We start from the raw sequence: 6,213 nt of genomic DNA on the forward strand, positions 1-6,213 counted from the left end.
GATAAAAAGCTAACATAATGAATAATTTGAAAATAAGTTTCTAAGAATCTCTGTGAGGAAAGGAATTAGTTAATGCAAGAAGTGAGAGTTACTGAAGACCAGGGTTGACTATGTCCCGTGGGCCAAATCCAGTCCACTGTCTGTTTTAGCAAATATATTTTTATTGGATCGTAGTCATGTTCATTTGTTTATGTATTGTCTACAGCTGCTTTCTTGCTACAGAGTTGAGCAGTTATAACAGAGACCTACATTTGCAAAGCTTAAAATATTTACTGGTCCTTCATAGAAAACTTTGCTGACTACTGCTAAAGTCTGTTGAAATCACAAAGTTAAAAATATAAACGCGGGCCTTCCCTGGTGGCGCAGCGGTTGAGAGTCCGCCTGCCGATGCAGGGGACACGGGTTCGTGCCCCGGTCCGGGAATATCCCACATGCCGCGGAGCGGCTGGGCCCGTGAGCCGTGGCCGCTGAGCCTGCGCGTCCGGAGCCTGCGCTCCGCAACGGGAGAGGCCACAACGGTGAGAGGCCCACATAACGCAAAAAAAAAAAAAATATAAACGCATTTAAGTTTGACAACACTCAAGGATTTTTTCAGAATTAAATTCTAGCATGCCATTTTCTTTTTGGCCACGCTGTGCGGCTTGTGGGATCTTAGTTCCCCGACCAGGGATCGAACCCGTGCACCCTGCAGTGGAATCGCAGAGTCCTAACCACTGGGCCACCTGGGAATTCCCCTAGCATGCCATTTTCAATTTAAAGTGAGACATGGTGTCTAAAGTGCTTTTGCTCCCCTTTGTTCATCTAAATTAACAGTAACTAGCAATGAATTGTGTGTGTTCGACTGGTATTTTAAAGAAAATCCAAGTAAAGTTCTTTCTGGGTATACGCACTTGTGTGTGTGTGTGTGTGTGTGTTTAATAGAAACAAACAGATCTGAGTTTTTCATTTTAAATTGAAATAGGAGGTATATACTCATGCTGCTGGACATAACATCCCCAACCTGCATAGGCCTGACAGTTCATTAATAAGCAGCAAGCATGCGAGGACATGAAGTTTCAAAAGTAAGAAATTCCTCAGATGCTTTAAGAAAGAACCAGTACTTTCCCTTATGTGGGACTTCTTACTTTTCTAGAATCACTTTTGAGTAGGAGTTGCGCTATATACCGCACTTGTTCATGTCCCCAAAAGTGGTGTGAGGGCCTACTCAGGAGAGGGATGTTATGGTTGCTGGTGAACATGTCTCATAGGTAATTCTAGAAGTTTAAGATAAGTCAAAGTTTAAGATAAATCTGAAAATTACAAGGTAAGTCAAACAGATTTATCCTTTTTTTTTTTTCCAGAGATGGTCAATGCATACTACAGTATACTTAAAGAAAATAATCTGGTTCAATACAAGGTTGATTCAGCAAAGAGACTACAGATCTTCTGTAACTAAATTCAGATGTAAGTGTTTTCTGTTACTCTCCCCAAATTATTTTTACATGCATACCTTGTTTAAAAGTACCACCTACACTGTCTCTCCCAGTCAGCACACAATTGGAAAGTGGGACTTCATTTGGCAATTATTAAAAAGCTACCTTTAAGACTGGATGCATATGACATTTTTAGAGTGCCACAGATGTGGTTCTATTTCTAAAAGGAAACTTTTCCTAACTAGAATCCATTCACCAATGCCAAATTAAACATTGTGGTCAAATATAGCACAAAAATACAAAAAAATATATAAGCATCTTTTCTAGAAATTCTGATTTTTATGATGACTTTTTAAATTTCAAAAGCAATCTGAATGCCCATCACCTAACCCACTGAATACTTACGTTAATTATGATTTACTTATAAAGGTCTTCTGTTAAGTGAACAAGGGCTCAGTATGTAGAATGGCAGCTTGATTTTCCTTCTTTTGACATCTGTTCAAAATGAGCTATGATATCATCAATCATATTAACTCTGTAGTATTGTATTATTCCTTGGTGTTCCCAGATTTCATCTGACAACTTTTTCTAGGATTCAAACCATAAATACTTCCTCCAGAGACTGTAATGAGAGGTATAGATAAAAATCCAGGGACTGGAACTGATTAAAAACAAAAAGTAAGAGAAACCCATAGTTTTACACTCCCTCTTTCTCCAACCACAAAATTAATTCTTCACCATAATTTCCCACAAGTATAAAAAACCAGTAGAAAAAAAATAGAACCTGAAAATCTAAAGAAATATAAGTTTAATTACCAGAACTAAAGAATAGAGAAATATCTGGAACAATATTAAATTTATCCTGAAATGATACAAAGCAGTATGAGAAAATATGTATTACCATCAATTTGAGCAGAATGTAATAATCTACACAGTGGTAACTAAATATTATGCTTTAAGAATAATGATTTTATCACTTTAAGAATAATGAAGTACATTATTGACAATTTCTAGTGGTATTCCCTTTATACAAGGAAAAATGAATAAAATAGTTTTGTTTAAAACAATGACCTTTATGGGAAAAGAGTAGTGTGTTTCCTCATACTTAGAACATTTCTATGTCTCCTTTTGGGTATCTACACACAACCCAAAAGTACAGAACCCAAGTCTCAATTCAATGTCAAAGTGTTGCATGCATTTTTTTTAAAGCTACTTAATGCTTATCAGGATTATAAACAGCAACATAGCATGAGGAGCACTTTGTCATAGTAATTTATCTATATACTGAATTTAACAAATTTGGCTGAGTGATTTTCATGCAGTTTATATTAAATAAACTTATACATTTTTATTATTACTTACACACTTGTATTATTACATTACAAGGTAAGCACTCTAAGATCTTTGTGAGGAAACTAGATCATTTTCACTCCATTTATGTCTTATTCTAGAGCAGGATGCAGCTATGCTGGCACTAGTGCACAGCCATATGACTGACTACTGGCCTATTGAATATGGATGGGTAGAAATGATGTCCACCATTTCTAGGCTTGGCCCATACAAGCTTACCACATGCAATGCTCTACATTCTTTCCTCTTTCTTGGTGACCTTGGAAACTATTTGCCGAACATGGTGGAACCACAAGGTGCCATGGGATCAGCTCTCTGAAACATGGAGAAGAGCCATTTAGCAATCAGGGACACTCATTTAGGGCTTTAAGTGAGCGAGCAATAAACCACTGATACTTGTGAGTTTATTTATTAGAACAGCTAGAGTTACCTTTGTTACTACAAGTTTAGACTAATTTAGATGTGATTCAGAATTGTTTATTAAGTCTGGATACAACATGTCTATGGAAATGTTGGACCAAAATTATTTACTAATAATTTCCACAAAGGAACTCAAGTCAGAGTGAAAAGTCCATTTTCCTATGATCTGCTAGCCAGCTTTGATATGAGGAAATTGAATAATTTGAGAACAAAAATAACAAAGAAATAAAACAAAGCTTAAGGACTCACTTCTACCACCAGCTGCATCATCTTTCCATGGTAGAAATATGTTGGGAGAAATTCCAGTTACTCACAACCGCTGCTTATATACAAATCTCAGAATTTTTTGAAACTTAGTTCTTAGGTTCAGACCACAGGAAATAATTGGCTTCCAAAAGAATGATTTCCAGTTCTGTATAACTTTTGCATCACACTTAACCCCTAGTATAATTGGCCTTTACTTAGTTGAAGGTAGTGACCATGAGGGAGGAAGGACGAACTCAAGTTTCATGACCCAGCCCACCATTCTTCTGTTCACGTAGAAATACACCTTCCTAGACATGCCAGCATCATTTTTTTTTTTTTTTTCTGCAAGCACTCTAGAAATAGTTATAGAAAGAAGTAAAGGTCATAGAAGACAACCTCAACAAATGCAGATTGGCATTGAGAGAAAGATAACAGTGAGTTACTATACTCCAAAATCCCTTTGGAACATCTGAAGTAGCGTTATCATAATGTAGTTGATAACTTTTGGGCTGATGGTCAATCCATAACCTGCCCACTCTGGGAATGTCCTCCCCATTCAAAAGAGGTTTGTTTCCAGGACTCATGTATGTACCTTGTGACTCTACTCCTGACCACAGTGCATTGGATCAGTTAGGCAGATAAGATTCTCCCTCTGGGGATTCTGGGATTTAGATACAGCAATAGCATTAAGTCTGGGCTATAACTAGACATGGTGGTGTGTAAACTGTAGTATCTAATAGAAAGTGGTGCCAGGCTTCAAGGGAGAATGATTCAGGCCTACAGATGAGAGAATCTGAGCAGGAGAGAGCAAGAAAGAGTCAGGGAAGGAGACAAGGTGACAAAGACAGAGAATGAATAAGAATGAGTGGGAGCCTAGATTACTACTGGCTTTCTTCTTCCTGCTTGCAGACTCTCCTCTGGAACATGGTTAGCCTCTGGATTGGCCCAGAATAAAGGTGCAAATGAGTGGCATAGTCAAGGCTCCCCAGTACAGGCCTGTTCTGGCTAGTATTAAATTATGTCTTTGATAAGCCTTTCTCTTTCAACTCCCCCTTTCCACCTCGTATAATGTTTTTTTTTTTAATTTAATCTCTGCTTTACTAATTTTTCAGCAAGTCATTTCCTCCTTATCTGTGAAGATCTGGATCAAGTATCACCTCCTTGGTGAAGTTTTATCAAATTCTGTTAGACAAAGTTAGTCATTTCTGCACCTGTGTTTTCATAGTACTTTCCACATTCCTGAACTATAACTATTTGCTTATGCAACTCTCAGCCCTCAAACTGGGAGTACTTGTGGGTGAAACTGTAATATACTTTTCTTTGAATCTCTAGACTGTAGCACTGTCTGGCACACAGTAGGTTCTCAATAAATGTTCATGAAATGAATGAATCAATGCTGTCGAATTAGTTAGTGTTACTTCCTTTGTGATGTCTTAAAATACCAAGACACTCTTTAAAATGTTGTATTCACCCTCAATATTTTGAACAGAACCTTTTCTTTCTAAGGAACTCTGCCTCCTTGCCCTCTGTCCACACACATCTTGAAGCAGGAGCTTTTCTAGAATACTTCTTATTCTATAATTAACATATTTTCATAAGAAGTGTCTTAATCCTACCTATAGCAAATAAGGCTTTACATTCCAAAAACACTCCTAGAATTAGTTTACATTTTGAGAAATTATATAGGAAAATTAATTTGAAAAGCTTCAAAAATACCTATGATTTAGATTTATTAACAAGAGGCCATCTACTTTATTGTTCAAGTTAACAAGATATGTTACTTATATTATGAAGCATCAAACTGATTTGAAGAAAAGTATGGATTATAATAGAGATTTTTAGAGATCCAGATAAGCCTAAAGTATATTATCAGAATAATGGAGTGAAACAACTTATATATCATAAGTCTCAGCAGTGTTATGTCTTTATCACATTGGAATCAAGATTTCCAGGCTCACTACTGTTAATCCAGGGGGTAGATATAAATACTTAGCTAAAATCCATGTGTACCTTGCATGGCTATAGGGCTTTCACTTTCTCCTTGTTACACAGAAGCATGAGCTATTGGATCACCAGATTTTTTAACATCTACAGAGGAAAAAAGAAAGGAAGAAAAGCAAAGGAACTTTAAAATTTCCACAGGTATGTGTCTTTCTGTCTCTCTCACGTATATATATGCAAAACTGTATGTATAATATATACATGTACATATAATCAAGTTTATATGTGTGTATGTATGTATATATATATATATATATATATATATATATATATATATGAATACAAAAGAGCTCTTCTAAGTTTTTTTCTTCAACCTTTCATAAGGTGAAATTTCATCAAACCTCATCATGTGACTCTCCAGGAACCTCACTGAACAGGTCTGACTCATCGTCTGGGAATTTTAAATAGGCATGTGCTTCCATGAGAGTTAATACTTAAAAATACACATACAAACTGGCAGTGAAAGAGAGAAAGAAAGAAAGAAAAAAAAAAAAACTCAAGTGAAACTTTTGCTTGGCACAAACACTCGGGTCAGACACTGGCCATTCAATATTTCACAGTTAATTACCAGATGGTATTACTGTTAGAGTGAAGGTGGTGGCTCAGTGCTCAGGGGACAGAAGCATTAAGTCTACAGTTTATATCGTTAAGTCAGCCAACTTGGATTAAGCAGTGAGAGGAACTGCCCCTGACATAGTTGACCCTGATTCCCCTTTGAGATACCAAGTTTTCCTCAGAACCAAGGGCTGTGTCTGCCCACTAGTGGTCAGATGGCAGAGCTGGT

General features: G+C 36.8%; 1 long non-coding RNA gene across 1 annotated transcript; it reads left to right on the top strand.

Annotated features, from left to right (window-relative positions):
• The first annotated feature begins 1,357 nt into the window (after positions 1-1,357).
• LOC112396574 (uncharacterized) lies at positions 1,358-5,571 on the top strand. Its single transcript, XR_003002598.1, has 2 exons — positions 1,358-1,443; positions 5,481-5,571. It is a non-coding gene; the product is annotated as an uncharacterized LOC112396574 (long non-coding RNA).
• Positions 5,572-6,213: the final 642 nt, after the last annotated feature.

The sequence above is a fragment of the Neophocaena asiaeorientalis genome, unplaced genomic scaffold, assembly GCF_003031525.2.
Source record: "Neophocaena asiaeorientalis asiaeorientalis breed wild unplaced genomic scaffold, Neophocaena_asiaeorientalis_V1.1 scaffold273, whole genome shotgun sequence".
Lineage (NCBI taxonomy): Eukaryota > Metazoa > Chordata > Mammalia > Artiodactyla > Phocoenidae > Neophocaena > Neophocaena asiaeorientalis.